Genomic DNA, 17,437 nt, shown 5'->3' with positions numbered 1-17,437 from the left:
GTTTTTGTTTTCTCTTATTCATTAGATATGTTTATTGGAGGACCTACAGGCTGACAAACACTGTTCTAAGCTCTCCTTTCTTGTTTTCAGTTCCTGTTTGAGTTCAAGTCTGCTAAGTGGTATGCCACCTGAGGGAAATGGCTTTGTTTTCTCATATTCATATTGATCATTGTGGAAAATATATTTTTTAAATGTGATAAGAAATCAATAAATATCCACTGATTACCTGAATAAATATATGAATGAACATAAGCAACTTGCTTAAGGCTACTCAGCTAATATGTAGCAAAGCTTGGATTATAGATGCCTTTACTTCCTCCTTCACTTTCCTCTTGATGGATATAGTCTGAACCTTTCTAGTGAGCCTACAGTAGAAATTTAACAGAGGAACTTGTCCAGTATTTTACAGAGAAGACTTTCTATAAGGCTATATAACCCAAAAAATTCTGAGAGGATTATTGGCAAGCCTTGTCCCCTCAAAAGTGAGCACAGGTGTGGAGGAAATTAAAATCAAATGTCTATAACTAAAATGTCAGGATAATCATTTACCAAGGTATTATGTGTTCTGAGTAACGTGAATCTTCTTTTCTGTTGTTGACTGCCTCTCTCATCCTGACTTTTTAGTTCCCACATATAAATGAAACATCTTCCTGAAAGAGCTTGGATCTATTTGCCAATGGGTTTATGATTCATGTTTATATAGGTCGTAAATCCTTTTCAGGAATTACAAATATACCTTGCTTTGCTTTTCCTAAGCTGTTTGTTTTTGCTATTACTTTACATATTGTTCTGTGTGTCCAAGATACCAGAGACCTGAGCATTCGGCTCGGCAAATGTCCCCTCTACCTTTTCTATATTAATGTTGAATACCAAGGTTCATAAATTGTAACAAAACCAACATTCCAGTCCATGTGGGTTTTCTAACCAACTATGAGTCAACTACTTAACGCTTAACAAATATCCAAGGACTTACTTGCATAGAGTGAACTATAACCTATTTAAGGATGGGATTTCTAGATACCTAAATTAGGAAAAACTAAAATTTTCCTAATTTGCTACCTATTTAACAGAGTGATTGGAGAGTCAAATGAATAATAGAGATGGGAGTGTTTTGTAAAGTTTCAAGTACTGTGCACATACAATGAAGTATTAATTTGACTAGCATTCTTTGTTTCGGTCTGTATCTCCATAACGGACAATTGATGAAAGTTAACAAATACCAGCATCTTTGGGACGTGAGTTCATTTAAATGGAGTTCAAATGATAACAGACATATAATATGAATGTCCCAAGCCCTCCCATCTTCTAGGTACACAGTCTCCTTTAAATGTCCTGATGAAATGACCCAGGCTCAGCCCAGTCCCACACATGGGAAATGTAGTACAGTCCCTAACACATTTGAGAGTTTCCAGGAAGGGAAGGATGTCCTACTTTCCTGGTCACTCCCACTTATTTCTTTCTACTTATGGCCCTGCCTCCCCAGACTGCCCCTCTTTCCTTGGTCACTTTACCCATGTGCATCATCTCCTCTGTCCTCTTTGCTTCCCCAAAGTACCACCAGTACAGAGCTATTGCATGTGACTAACTTTAATTTTTACTTTGGGTAGAATAGAAGAGATCATGACACAACACCAAATAGGAACAACCTAAAATTGCAAAGCAAATACCATTAATCTTAAAGTCCCTTGGTTATCCTTGTTCCAGGGAATTTCTTGCCCATCATTTCTTTCCTTAAACACCCAGGCAAAAGTCCTCTGCCCATCTCTTTTATCGACTGTCACTATAAAACTCAAATTTTATGTTTTTTAATTATGCAAAACTAAATGAGTATTTCTCTCACTTCTTTTCCGTAATAGATCCAAAGGATTTTGTCTTTCTGAAGAAAGAGGGCTCCTGAAGGTATTTTCCTACCCAAAAGTGTCATCTACCCCTAAATCACACCATTTCAGCAAGAGAAAGGGTTTTTTTTTTTGGTTTTAATTTTGTTTTTTGGTCTTAATGTTCTTATTGTTCTCAATAATTCTTATTAATTAATGTTCAAATTCTTAGGCAGGGTGGTATTGGCAGTGTGGTGTCAAAGGATTTTATTTTATTTTATTTTATTTTTAATTTTTTTTTCAACGTTTATTTATTTTTGGGACAGAGAGAGACAGAGCATGAATGGGGGAGGGGCAGAGAGAGAGGGAGACACAGAATCGGAAACAGGCTCCAGGCTCTGAGCCATCAGCCCAGAGCCCGACGCGGGGCTCGAACTCACGGACCGCGAGATCGTGACCTGGCTGAAGTCGGACGCTTAACCGACTGCGCCACCCAGGCGCCCCTCAAAGGATTTTATTTAAATGCACCTTGTCTTTCCTCAAAGGGTTGTTTGGGAAGCTTTCAGAGCTTCGGTAAATCTTGTCCTCTGTAAAGAGATTCAGCATGAAGGTAACGGGTGGGAGAGGTATAAGCCTTTAGTGTAGGCACCTAAAACTTCCTAAAATTACATCAAGGCATCACAATACCTGAGGCTGTTCTTAGAACCAACCTCTTCAAGGCGATGTCCACTTGCCAAGATTCTGTGAGTAACGGTCTAAAGTTATGTGGTTCTACAGATGGAATATTCAATGATGTAATGAAACCACCAGCCCAGCACAAGTGACTGTGCTTAAAAGTAGCAAAGAGTGTCATTTTAATATCCATTGATTTACTCATAATAACAGTTGCAATTTTTAGTGCTCGCCATAGACTTTGGACATATTCTGCACATAGTCTCTCTGATCCTAAAAGCTGTGCAAAGTACGTATTACATATTATCCTTCCCTTTGTTAGACGTCTGATGTTTCCCACGGCCATTGAACTGGAAAGTGGTGTGCCTTCAAAGTTCAACCTCTCCGCTTCCATTCTGCTCTCCACGTGTTCCTGAGCTGGCAATAGACTGACCACCCATGCCTGTGTTCCCTTCAACTCTGGGTCCTGTTGCTCAAAACAGCTCTAAGTGGAAGGGCCCAAGAAGGTATGACTATCCTTCCTGACATCCACCTTAAAGGTCGACTGCATCCCACTTTTCTTTAAAACCATTTATGAATCTGTCATTCATAAATTTGTCCAAACCCTTTTAAAATCCATTTATATTTCCTTCCAGTATCACCTTTTAGGATAATGAGGTCCCTTGTTTTATTACCCACTGTGTGAATTAGTGTTATCTTTCAGTTGTCCTTAATTGACCTTCATCAAGCTTCAGAGGGCATCACCTCCTCATTTGCCCCAGGCTAATGGACCCTTAACTATCCTCACATCGTCCATCTAAGATGACAGAACATTTAGAAGAACGCGATTACACCCAGGAATGACACCATTCCTCGGTAACCAAATGGTAAATGTTGGGTGGTATTGGGATTGTCAAAGATGCTTCCTTCCACCTGAAATAAGGTACACAGTGTCTTAGGAGGCTGCTGACCAAGCAGCAATGCCCTCAGTGGTCCTGCACTAGCACGTCTCCTAAACCAACCAGTTTGGGAGGTTTTCCACATGAATCTCAGCAAACCCTAAACTTTTTGGCATCAGATTAAATAAAACTCAGGTAAGGGACGGGGGTTCAGACAACTACTGAGAGTAAAACAGGATCGTGATCGTAAAGGCATTCAGTTGTAGAAAACCATGAGAATGGATTCAGACACAGGGAAAGGTAATAGTCCATCCCTGGAAACAGGGCACAGCAGACACGTGACTAGGAGGAGCCTCCTCACTGGAAACAGAGCACAAAGTCAAGCAAAACTGATTTCTAGGCAAGTAAGTTTCCTTAGACTCATGAGAAAATATGTATTTTGGTGTGATGAAAATGTTCTGAGATTGCAGGGAAAGAGAGCGGCAATCTTCTCATTTTATATGTACTGAATTTATTGAGAAGTTGCTACTCATTGCCATGTAAACATGAAACAATATAAGTTTTTTCTAGCACCGCCTCCCACTCTACCATGTTAATCCTTACCTCCCCCGATAAATGGTTCTCTTCATACCTTGCTGTTTCATAAACCCCCAGTCTCTTTCAGGATAGATTTGTCTCATTTAAGAGTCACTCCGATGCATTTAAAAACCATAATCTCAAATATGACTTAAAGTTCTCTCCCCAGCCAAGCCTAAAGCCATCTGTGACCTCGAAGGGCTTGGAGTAAGGATAAGGACACTGAGGTCGCGCTATCTTCTCGTTGCACAGCATCTTTTCTCCAGGACCACTGCACGCTGGCAAGCTGGCTGAACGCTGCATAATTCCAGTGATGTCACTCAACAAAGACTACAAGGCAGACAGTACCCTCACCACCAAAGCTATCCCAACAAAGAGCCCTGTTACTTTAGTGACATTCCTGAAAGTTAAGCAGCGCACAACATGTACATTCATGGCTCATGGCCAACTTGCCAGCTCTTCCAGTTTTTTTTAGAATAGGAGAGGAAAGAGAAGCTACTAGACCAGTATCATCTTAATTGATTAGGAGAGACTCCAGCCGATTGCTCTGCTTTGCTGGCCTTCTCTGTCTTCTCAGTGAGGAGAAACCATGTGTGTACCTCCCTCCTCTTCTCCCTCTCCTTTTCTCTCATGGGGTACTCATGTGGGCCCCGTGGGGATGGGGGACAGGGACACATACTACGTGGTCCTCTGCCAGAGACTTAGCTCTGCCTCCACTGTTCCAAACCTTCCACGCTCATCTTTATCTTCCTCCAAGAAGTGTTCTAATCAGGAGTGGGGTCAATATACAACACTCCTATCCCTTACATCTCTACAGCACCTCCCCATACACACACCACCACCACCACTACCGAAAAGAAAAAAAAAAAGGCTTTGAGTATAGACATTCATATTTTCAATAGATTAAAAAACATAACTTTCAATTTTCCTTGAAAATCATCAGATCATTCTTCTTACTTTTATTCAGCATTAGACACTGTGCAGTTTATCAACTTAAGATTGAAAAAAAAGGGAAGATTAAGTTGTATCCATTTATGTAGGTTGGTGGAAATGCATATTTTGCAAGCATCTGATCAGATGCTTGGTTTCCTTCTCTTGCTATCTATAATGACATACATAGAGCTATGCTCAAGGTTATAAATCTTTCTCACACGAACTTACTAGAAGTGACTAAAAACTAACTTAACCTGTATTAGATATAGTTCCGGATCTGCAGACACATTTAAGCTCTCTTTAAGCAACAAATTGAAGCCATCACTCTACCCAGAAGTCAGATCTGGTCATTGTCCTAACTGATTAAAATTTAGAAAAATCTGCCTAAAATAAATCATTCATGTAAATTAACCCTCACGAGGAGCTCTCTTTGAGTCTGGGCACTATTTATATATAGAACAGTTTGCCACAGCTACCAGTGACATCCAGAAGCATTTGGGATGAACGAGTGCTGAGTCACTTTAAAACTAACAAAGTAATACAGGCAGTTATCACCCAAATACATTATTTATCACAGGGGCCTCCGGACGCCTGTGCTTACCGAGGAACCCTCCTGTGATATTGAAGGCCAAGGCATCTCCTCTCCTTAACAACAGTGTTGTATCTTTGGCAACTCGAGCAGGAACTCAGAAAATCAATACCACTTCATGAGCCGGGTCTCGGTCTTCTCCTTTTACGAGGATTCTGTCAATGCAAGGGGCCATTACTGTACTTTAAAGGCATGATATAAAATTGCTTCGACAAGATATAAGACACACCGTTTGCAAGAACCTGGTGAGAGTATTTTAGTCAAAGTTAAATAGTTTCATCACGTAATTACTTCAATTGGCAAAGCTCCAGCTGAATGTGCTCTCGGAGGGGCTGCGCCTTCTATTCTGGTTGGGGGATTGTGAGGGAGCCCTGTCGATCGGATTCAGGTTGTTCTAAACAAGGTCAAACTGTTAAAATGGAGGCAGAGCCCAGCATCAATGCCATTGGCAATGACACTGCAACAACAGGGTTGACAAGTTACTCTCCCTTTTTTTTTTTTTTTCTCCTTCCAACTAAGTGGTCTGAAAGTAGCTTTAGTTTTATGGCTATAAAATATTTCATCCTGATTTGCAGTCTGGTAATTCATTTTCTAAGGACTGTTTAGAATTTATTCAGGGGGAAAAGGAAACTCTGTTGGTTTCTCTAACCGATTCCCATTATATGACAAAATTTAACTTTTGTATTTTATGAGGTTTTATGTGTTCCACTAAAACCATTAGCTGGTTGTCTCCTCATGATAAAATTTAATCACTTATATAATACCTTAAAAGCCAATGACAGTTTTGCATGTATTTATGTTTTCTTTCATTTAAAATATGTGGGTGTCATAAAGATAGCTCTTGTTGGGGGGAAGGAAAGGGCTGGCACTAAAAAACAGAAAATCTGTAAGTACTGAGCCATTACATATCTTGCAATAAGAATGAGCCACTGTAGCCTGCAAACTGCATGAAATTTGAGAAGAAGTGGATGCTAATCCATGACCACCATTCATATTTCAATGATCACCTGACTGCGCCCAAGCTCCACATTTAGCATGATTCCCATATAAAGCTCCTTGACTGCTATGAGATTTTGGCAATTTAGCAAAAATTTTAATAATAACAATGAGAAATAGACTCAAAGGACATGCATGTACACCTTGCAAAAGTGTCGCACAGAAACTAATTACATTAGCCTGCCCTTCATAATCAGAGATGCTCTCACAATTCCACTTCCAAGTTAACACTTCCCAAATTTGGGTGGTTAATAAGGACTAGAAGAAAAAGTGGTTTTCTCTCCCCCTCATCCCACCTCCACCTACAGAGTTCCAATTACAGCATCACTTAATCACCACACATATTTATTTTAGAGTTATTCAAATGCATTATGAATTTATATGTCTATTATTAGATTTATTGGTGCTAATGATTTGGATTTAAATAGCACTTTCTTCCCGAGGCTATAACAGTTTTTCCTGAATGACCTAATTCGTTCTCTCTGCTGCCTCAAGTGGGAAGTCGAAAAGGGGCAAAGGTCAGTCAACTCATTTGGCTCAGGACAATCTTAACCCACAGATCGGAAAGAATTAACTTCGGCCCCATATATTCTGATAGTAGCGATCAAGGAATTGGCTAGGTTTTTAACTGCAGGAGTACAGGCACCACAAAAATATTGCTCATCATGCTATCTCCAGCAACTAGAGTAGTTTCAGACCCAAGAAATACTTGTTAAATAAGTGACTGGGTGAAGAGATGGATCCAGTGGACAACCAATCATCCATTGAGAATTTCTGATAGCAATCTGCAAACTCTCAAAGCTAGGGCGTTTGGAGGACCGTTCCCCCGGATTCCAAGTTGTCTATGCTCCTTTTTCACAAGACACAAATGGCGCTACTGGGGTGATGCACATGTGTGGATGTGTGTCTGTCACCACAGGGACGGTTTCAGGGGAGTAGGAATCGTCACCAGCTCCCCTCCAAAACCTTTCCTACCCTTAAAGGAATGAGTGAATTTCCCTGTCAGGAAACAGAACTTTGCTTTCCATGACGAAACAGAAGGCCTGAGATGGAAATGTTTCCAAGAAATTGTATCAGAGGGGCGCCTGGGTGGCGCAGTCGGTTAAGCGTCCGACTTCAGCCAGGTCACGATCTCGCGGTCCGTGAGTTCGAGCCCCGCGTCAGGCTCTGGGCTGATGGCTCAGAGCCTGGAGCCTGTTTCCGATTCTGTGTCTCCCTCTCTCTCTGCCCCTCCCCCGTTCATGCTCTGTCTCTCTCTGTCCCAAAAATAAATAAATAAACGTTGAAAAAAAAAAAAAAGAAATTGTATCAGAGTAGGCTATGCTGTGGGGAGAGGCAGACTTACAGTACAGCTAATAAGCCCTAAACATCAGGGCCTCTCATCTATACAGACTCCCACCAAGGCCCTAGAAGGATCCTAGCAAATGAGTCTTCACGGTCATATGTTTTGTGAAATTTACCAAAGTAAGTTATTTTCGTGTTCTGTTGTAAAAACACCTATCTATCAAATTGTGTAAGTTTCACAGCCCATAAATTCCGGATATGCCCCCGGCTGTGGTGACAAACTTATTCTAAAATGTCAGTAGTGCAATATGACCAGGCTTCATTTTAGACTCTTGCTTCATCTCGCACACAAGTCACCAGGTAGCTCTGATCCATATGGACATTCGGGGATCCGGCTGAGGAAGGTTCTCACCATCTCCTAACACTGCTATCTCAACATGGGCCTACCAGGATTGCATCAGCAGGGGGGAAAATGGAAAACTTACACCACTTTGAAGTATTTTTTTAAATTTTTTAAACGTTTATTCATATTTTGAGAGACAGAGCGTGAGTGGGGGAGGGGCAGAGGGATAGACACAGAATCCGAAGCAGGCTCCAGGCTCTGAACTGACAGCACAGAGCCCGACGCAGGGCTCGAACTCATGGACATGACCTGAGATCATGACCTGAGCTGAAGTCGGACGCCCAACCGACTGAGCCAACCAGGTGCCCCTAAAGTATTTAATCAGAAATTATACTTACTCACTTATCTTCATAACCCATTGGCCTGAACTAGTATGTGCATCAAACTTAGTGCTAAGGGAAGCTGGGAAGAGTTCCCGTGTGCCCAGAAAGGAGAGGATAATTGAATGTGGGGGCACTATTAATCTCTATCCCCAAAAGTAACCCTCTGATTTTGTTTTACACCAAAGTTTACTTAATGGAATATGTAAGGTGCAAGAGCATTAAGGCATTCAGCTACCAGATGAACACAGGGGAAGGAAAAATAAGATAAAAACAGAGAGGGACACAAACCATAAGAGACTGTTAAATACAGAGAACAAACTGAGGGTTGCTGGTGGGGGGATGGGTGGCAGTGGGCTAAATGGGTGATGGGCATTTAGGAGGGTACTTGTGATGAGCACTGTTATATGTAAGTGGTGAATCACTAAATTCTATTCTTTAAATCATTATTATACTATATGTTAGCTAATTTGAATTTGAAAGCAAGCAAGCAAGCAAGCAAGCCAATCTCAGAAAAAAATATGTTATGATTTCAAACACTCTAAAACTTATCTGGAGAGATTCAGGAATAAGAGGAAAGACTAGTTCCTGGTGTTACTAGGACTCATCCACTGCTGAGAAGGATTCCAAGGTGTTTGGATATATTAGTCCCACACCAAACACCCATGTATCTTGCGATGAAATAGTTCAAAATTCCTCGATGTTTTTCCCTTTTCTGAAGAACCACAGACAAACTCATTAGCAATTCAGGTCCTCTAAAACCCAATTTCTGTTTACTTTCCTGCCTCTTCTTCCCACTCCACTTCCCAAAACCACAGCCACACTGAACAACTCATCATACTCTGAGTAGTACACGATTCTACCTGCCTTTTGATTGCACACACTATCCTCTATATTAAATGTTCTCTCTTCTTTCCCTTATGCATCTGATGAGCTTATTCTTCAAGATGAAGTTCAAACACCATCTCCCATTGGAAGCAAGCCTTCCTTAACAGTCCTAGCTAAGAGATGCAAGTTCTGCCATTTAGTTCTATTTCTCTTTGTTTTTATTTCGGCTACATCGTATATCTTCTTGTTTAAAGACACAATATCTTTCCAGTTAGACTATCAACCTCATCCATGAGGGAGACCAGAGCTTCACCCCAGCACTCAGTTTAGTCCCTGGAAGATGGTTAGAATTTAATAAATTATTGTTGCATGACTAAGTGAATGAATGACTAGGGAGGGAGCATAGTGACTACAGGGAATCTTAGAATTTTCAAATGAGGCTGATAAAGATGATCCCAAAACTGGAAAGGGAGCAAGAAGGACCCTTGTTCTGCTAGGGCGGATACTGCTCACTCAGGGACATGTGTCCAAATGTCCATGCTGGACCAAGCACTGTAATTTTCAAAGTGCTATTTAGTGCAGGTTTTCTCCATAATTGGGATGAAGTGAGAAAATTCCATGCTCACTGGCCCTAAAAGCCCCCTTCCCACCTGGGTCATGCAATGGTCCAAGCTTTGTGGGTTTTTTTTTTTATTTTTTAATGTTTTTTATTTGGGAGAGAGAGAGAGACAGAAACAGACAGCAAGCAGGAGAGGGGCAGAGAGAGAGGGAGACACAGAATCAGAAGCAGGCTCCAGGCTCTGAGCTGTCAGCACAGAGCCCAACTCGGGGCTCAAACTCACAAACCATAAAATCATGACCTGAGCTGAAGTCGGCTGCTTAACTGACTGAGCCACCCAGGTGTCCCAATGGTCCAAACTTTAAAAGATGTAGGAATTGCTTTTGCCCAGAGGGACCCAAGCAGAGAGGGGATGTACTTTCTAAAACTGCAGTTATTGACCTTCCACTGTAGAAATCTGCAAATGTCAATGCAATGAGTGTTTCTAAGGAGAAACCTACTGTTTAAAAACAGATGTTTAAAATATAGGACCTTGAGAGCTGTCCTCTCTACAGACACATTTGCTAACAATTCTGAGAAGCACAGAATATAAACATGTATCATTTCCCTTGTTTCCTCTCCAAGACTACAGAAAGGATATTGAATGAGTCTTTGCCTTAGCTTATCCAACTTAAGACTGAAGAGTGAATCCTAAAATCAGGAAGAATTCTCAGACACAAGAATGTTAAATGGCACCATGACACTGTGTGAGAGTGATAATGCCACAGGTTTCTGCAGTGCCTCTGATTCTGCAAACCTCCTCCTCCTCATTCTCATTAGATCCTGAACTAATCCTGGCAGGTTCCAAGAACTGGTTGGATTAGACTCATTTGGCAGGCAGGGGAAATCCACCACCAGAAAAGTTGTGATATTCCTAAATATTGGTAAAAATGGAGGATTTCTCCCAAAGGTAGAGGAGAAAGAAATAACTAGATGGTTAATTTTGTTTTGAGGGAATCCCATCAATGGAACTATTACCAAGTTACCACTCTGTGTGCATGGATGATGTGAATGAGGCTTTACTCATCTGAGGGTGTATCTCCGAATTACTTATTCATCCAACAAACAACTTTGAGTATGACTCACATTTTAGCATTGTGCTAGGGATGGGACATACAGAAATAAGTAATAGCCCGCTTTGAGTGAGCCTAGAGAAACAGCCAATTAGATTAGATTAGAAAATGACGGGGAAGGTCAGTGATGCTGAGGTGCCAGAGAATCATGGAAACACAAAGTGTCAACTGTGCATCTTGAGGGAGGCAGGGAAGGCCTCCTGGAGGAGGGAGCACTTGAATGGAGGATGTAGAGAAAGTAACCATGTGAACAGGAAAAAAAAAAAAACAAAGCAAAACAAAAAAACACATGCTTTCTAGGCAAAAGAGATCCATAAACAAAAGCACAACACAAGAAATAAAGTATCTATGCAAGAAGTATGTGTGCAACACAAATCATTTGGGTAGGTAGACTACAAAGGTAGGAAACGTAGAAAGATGATGGACATAAAGAAATCCTGCGGTCCACTTGTTCCCCCAGGAAATAAAAGTTTCCTCAGGGGCCAGTGGGAGGACTGATGACTGGCTTGGTTGAGAACAAACATTTAGACATCTGTGAAACTGACCCTTCTCCTCCAACCCATAACAGTGTCAAAATCAGATTTTATTCACTGGAGCCAAGGCCTCAGGCCCAGCATGGAAGGCCATGGCAAGAAATTGCTGCTACAAGTTAGGAAGAGTTCTCTTTTCTTGTCTGAGTGTACTTTGGCAGAGGGAGATGCCCATTCTAGGGGCTGCCTCTCACTGGGACTGAGAAAGGGGGATTTCCTGGCTCCTATGGCAAAATGAACTCTCCTGCTTGTGATACGGCAAATGTAATTCACAGAGGTTTTTTTTTTTTTTTTTTTCGTCCCATAAGAAGAGAGAATCATTAAGATGCAAATGCCTTCTGAAGAGGAAACAAGTGAATAAGGGGTAAATGACTAATAGCAGAGCCATTTCTGTTCTGAGAACAGACTTTGCAAAAGAAAGGGAGGGGCAGGTGCAAAAGGGCCTTGACAGAGAGGCAATGGGTGGCTGTTCTATTGCCCAGATCTGATCACATCCACACCTCACACCTAGGTCGTGTTTGAGAACAGAATTAGGAGGAATACCTTAGGGCAGGAGTCAGACAAGTTTTTCTGTGAAGGGTGAGGTAATACACCTTTTAGGCTTTACTCACCTCTGCTATTGTGGCTTGAAAGCAATCATAGACAATATGTAAATGAGGAGCATGGCTGTGTTCCAATAAAACCCTTATTTACAAAAATAGTGGGCAACCAGGTGCCCACAGGCATAGTTTGCTAACCTCTGTCTTAGAGAAACAGTTCTCAAATTGTGGTCTCTGGACCTGCGGGCATCGGCATCACCAGGGAATTTATTAGAAATGTAAATTTTCAGCCTCACCCCAGACCTTCTGAATCAGAAACTCAGGGTCTAGAGTCTAGCAGTCTATGTTTTATTGACAGTGCAAGAATCAACCTCAGTCGAAACGACAGCTCTTGAAGTTAGTAGTTTGTTAAAGACAAGGTGTGCAACCGCACCAAGGGCATTTCTGATCAGAAGGAAATCTTTGTTGTTGAAGAGTGTTGTTTTGGCTAAATAGAAAGTAAGGTGTGAGAGCATGTATTGTAAAAGCCAGAAGATCCTCTGCAAGCATCCTCATTCATCTCACAGGCAATTTTTGTAACCCATCAGCTAAAACCAATATGGCAGCAATACATCCTGCCTGGGTTTGAATTGATCATAGAAAGAATTCCAGAAAACACTAAGAGCAGCTCTGGTTAAGGAGAAATTTGTAGATGACAGGCTTGGTTTCCTTAATGGAAAACCAACATGGCTTTCTTCAGCAAATGGTGAACTAAGTATTAAAAAGGCATTAAGCTGCCTCCTTTGTGATGTCAAGTATGCATTCAAATTCAAGACAGCATTTAAAATATTAAAACATCTAGCAATTTTATTACTAGCTCATTTAAAATGGCGACCATGAAAAATTTAATTTAAGCTACCCAATAATGGCTCATGAGACACTTAAAAAATACCCACATAGATAACTGAATTTTTAAAGTAAGTTCCTTATTAACTTCTTTCCCCTCATCTATTACCATTGCTATTTTCCAGCTGTATAAACAGTCTGGAGAGTATGCCCTGAATGAATTCACCGTTCAGAAAACAACATAATTACAGCCATTCCAGCAAACCGAGTGCCAAAAAAGTTACAAATTAATTGAAGGTTAGCATTGAAAATTAACTCCTAGTCAGCTTGAAGTCATCTTTTAGGCTACTTTCTATAGAATTAAATAGAGAACACACTCCACATCAGTCTGGTTGACAGAGTTTTAAAGATCAGGTGGACAAATGGCCTTCTACCCAACTACCACTTTCCTGTGATCTGATATTGCTAATCCCAAGGGACGCCTGCCAATGGTACCTTAGAACATGCTTATGATTTATGCACAAGGCAGAACCACTTCCTCTTCTCCTATAAATACCCAAGCCTTAGAAAAATACCAATTTATCTTGCCCCATGCTATTTTGTTAGAAACCACTGAGAAACCACATCATCAAAAAACATTTTTCCCTTTTCTTTTTATCATTTTATTTTTTCAGACATGCTAACCATTTGCAAAAACAGTAGAAGGTGTCCCCCATGACCTTCATCCAGACTCCTCAAATGTTAACATATTTACAATATTAATTAATGTTAATAGCCATAGTTCAATGATCAAAATCACAAAATTAACATTAAAATCCAAAACCATTTCCTAGTTGACAGACATTCTTCAAATGTTACCAATTGTCTCCCTAAAGCCCTTTTACTTGTGCAGCATCTAATCCAGGATCACTAGTGTTATTTGTCATGTTTCCTTAATTTTCTTTAATCCAAGTATCAGTAAATTTAAAATCCAATAAGCATCCACAGAGTGCCTAAGCTGTGCCAAAATTGCTGGTCAACTCAGGATTCAAAGATGGTCCCGGTCTTTGAAATACTTATACTTTATTGTGAAAATCAAAACAAAATCAAAGGCTAAATGTGGAAGAATGTACTAAAAAGTATTGCTTATTTAAAAAAAAAGAAAATAAAAGAATACTTTATATTTGAGGGGAAAAAATGGATATCCTTAACAAAGACTTCGACCCAAAAAGGTTCTTGGTCTTTGCTTCCAAAAAATGATGGTTCATGGATGAAAACAACATCTAGAGAAAATGTATGCAACTGTGAGCTGCTAGATTGTCTTTGTGGTCACTGTTTTTACTCCTTGCACCTAAACAAGGCTAGGCAAACAGAAAGACTCAGTAAAAGTCAAATAAAGTGGGGACTGCGGTCATCTCTGAATCCTACCAGAAGATTTGGAACCGCAGGTTATCTCTATGTGTCAGCCTGAAAGCCCCTCTTGATGGTGGAGAAATTCATTCAAATTCCAAATTAAATAAAAGTTCAAGGGTTAATTACCATCTGAGGGCCTTTTTCTTTTTGTACTGCTTTGAAACACGGTGTGTGAAAACATACCGTAAAACACTTGGCAAAAAAACAGAGATTTTAGCTCAAGGTTTTTTTGCATGAATGCCAACTGGTCTCTCCGTTTACTTCATTTCTTTAATATTAAATTTCATCTCCATGGCTCATATAAAGCTGTATTTGGCAAGTTCTAGAATCCTAAAGTTGGGAAGACATAGAGATTGTTAGTCGAGCACCTTAAGTGATTTGTAAGCTCTTTATCATATTACATACAAGACTTGCAGCCACTCCACACTCATCTAGCCCAACTAACTTTAGGAGTATCTTGCTGATATTGCTACCAAACCCCCATACTCTCTAACACTCACCTCCTTGGTACTGACGCTAAATAAATGTCCATGAGTCACACGGCTCTTCTAGTAGCTGCATCACAGTGTTGACAAATGATGGGTTTTCAGAATCAATTGAGCACTGTGTCTTTATAAAACGTGCTACTACTGTTCCGCCTTTTTTCCCCCCTCTTTTGGGTTCTATTTCATTACATTTGACCCATGGTTGCAGCCTTTGAGACCTTGTTGATCATGAAGCAAATAAGAGTTACTTCGCCTTTTTCCTGTTGTCTACCAATCAGACAAGTAAGCCATCTATACTATCATCAAAGCTATTGTTAAAAATATGGAACAAAATCAGACTATTGGCAGAAGCACAAGCCTAGTTAAGTCCCTAAGCATTAACTTTGCTTCATTAAGTAGCACTCTTTGGCATGTGATTAAATAGTTACAAAAGTACTCACATACTATCCTACCCATAGTTTACCACCTTTGTTTGCAGATTACCAAATGTATTGCTGAAATCCAACTTCATTAGATCTTTCCCTGGCCTATCACAAAATGAAAATGGCTTAACCTGACAAGACTTGGCAGCAAGGCATGGAATGAAACCTACGTAAATTGAGGATGTTTCACATGCTCTCAGGTGGCTGGCTTCCACCATCACCAAAGATGATTTGTTTCTTATTCAGCTGTGTTACCTATACCTGAAATGTAGTATCCATGTTCTCCAACATAATATATTCTCTCTCTCTCTCTCTCTCTCTCTCTCTCTCTCTCTCTCTCTCTCTTTCTCTCTCTTTACTTTTAACAGAACACTCTGCATCATCATTTTCACTGGTTTCCTAGAACATTCTCTTGGCATTTTGTCTCCCCTTCTCATGCAATGTATCTTTTCAAACACTGGAATAGCTTTCCCTTACCTTACATGTATCATGAGTTTCACTCCACTGAGTGTGAGGAATTATGTAAATCTCCTTGAATTAAAACCTCAAATTTTCTTTAAAATGTTTTTCACACTCAACTTAATAACACACTGGCATGAATATGATACCCCATGCACTATTACTTATGGCCTGGCCGGGTATTTTTTTCTTCAACACAGTGAATACCTATTTTATGTGTCTTTATTCTTTCTTTCTTGCAATTTGTTCTACTTTAGTATCATGTTTTCTATTTCTTGGTGAAACCAAAGTTAGAATACAAAATGGTTATGGTGCAAATATATAGACTCTTTGGAAACAAAGTGTACCATTTTTATAAGCCACACAAAGGACAAGATTAAGATATGCTTTTGCTAATTAGCATCATGAAGCTGAATTGAACCAAGAATCTTGGGTTATTTCTAATGAGCAATGAGCTAATACTGGTAAGATGTTTTTAGATTTTTAATTTAAAAGCATTTTCCCAATGAAAGTATGAGGATCACAAATTTCCTGAGCCATCTGGTCTCCTTCATAAAGTAATGATTTCAAAAAGTTTAGATGGATGAATGGATAGATAGATACATAAGGAATTTATTCCTCTGTCTACCATTCATAAAGAAAAGTTTCTCTCTTCACAGAGGCCCATTTAAATAGATGTTAGTTGTTCCATTTGCAGTTCAGATTGTGGCAAATGAAAAGTACAAACAAATAGCATATACAAATATATAACCTACAGTGTTTAAAATGTTCACAATGGTAAATTCTGGAGATCTAATGGATAGCATAGTGATTATAGTTAATAATATTATATTATATGCTTGCAAGTTGCTAAGAAACTAGATCTTAAATACTCTTACCACAAAAAAGAAATGGCAATTATGTGACATAACAGAAGTGTCACCTATTGTGGTAATCATTTTGCAACATATAAGTGTATCAAATCAACATGTTGTACCCCTTAAATTTATACAATGTTATATGTCAATTATATCTCAATAAAGCTGGAACAAATATACATATTCACGATGAAAGCTGAACTGGCCCTTCATCACTGACAGGCTACCTCCTAAAAGAAACCAAGAGCAGGATTAGTCATAATAATGCCTTCAATTTATTTATTACTTATTACATCCAAGTCCTTTACATTTATTAACATATTTAATTTTCAGAGCAGTCAAATGAGGCAAGTGTTAATATCGAGTTCCATTTTACCAGGAACTGAGGGTAACAGAAGTTAAATCTCCCCTGATATTTCAAATATCATGACCATGATCCAGGGTGGAGAGCCAACAGCCCTATTCCATATGTTCTGCTTTCCACCCCTACACCACAGCATGAAAGTTGGAAAATGTAGTAGGTCTTAAACATAAGACTTATGCAAAATATATTCAAATACTTTTGTTGCATTATCCCATTTAACCCTTTCAACCTTCCTATGTGGGTAATGATATTATCCCTCTCACTTGCAGACAGGGCAAGGACAATCAGTAAGAGATGGGTACATATGTTCTGAAACTGAAGAATCTACCTATTAGCAGGGTATCTGTCCTCATTGCATCATATAACATTTTGCTTACTTGTACTTAAATGAAAAAAATCACTAGTCCTGGTGAATAAAAAGCATAAAAGTCCTCATGAATAAAATTCATTTATTAAATGAATAAAATCACTAGTCCTTAGAAATAAAAAGAAGAAATCTTTTATGGTAGCCAAGAAGTCCACCGAAATCACTGAAAGGAAATTCATCCCTCAGGGTATTTGTGGATGGTGGGAGGGGGTTTAAAAAAAAAAAAAGAC

At 39.7% G+C, this 17,437-nt stretch overlaps 1 long non-coding RNA gene across 2 annotated transcripts in view; it reads right to left on the bottom strand.

The window, feature by feature from the left end:
- The window catches only part of LOC109498181, a 499,178-nt gene that overhangs the window by 248,641 nt on the left and 233,100 nt on the right, over nucleotides 1-17,437 (bottom strand). For both annotated transcript variants that reach the window (XR_006595590.1, XR_006595591.1), the window contains exon 6: nucleotides 5,478-5,620. This is a non-coding gene — a long non-coding RNA (uncharacterized LOC109498181). The remainder of the gene's footprint in view (nucleotides 1-5,477; nucleotides 5,621-17,437) is intronic.

This window comes from Felis catus, chromosome A3, assembly GCF_018350175.1.
Source record: "Felis catus isolate Fca126 chromosome A3, F.catus_Fca126_mat1.0, whole genome shotgun sequence".
Classification (NCBI taxonomy): Eukaryota; Metazoa; Chordata; class Mammalia; order Carnivora; family Felidae; genus Felis; species Felis catus.
Note: the sequence above shows the minus strand (reverse complement) of the source record. Positions and strands in the feature narration are given on the sequence as shown.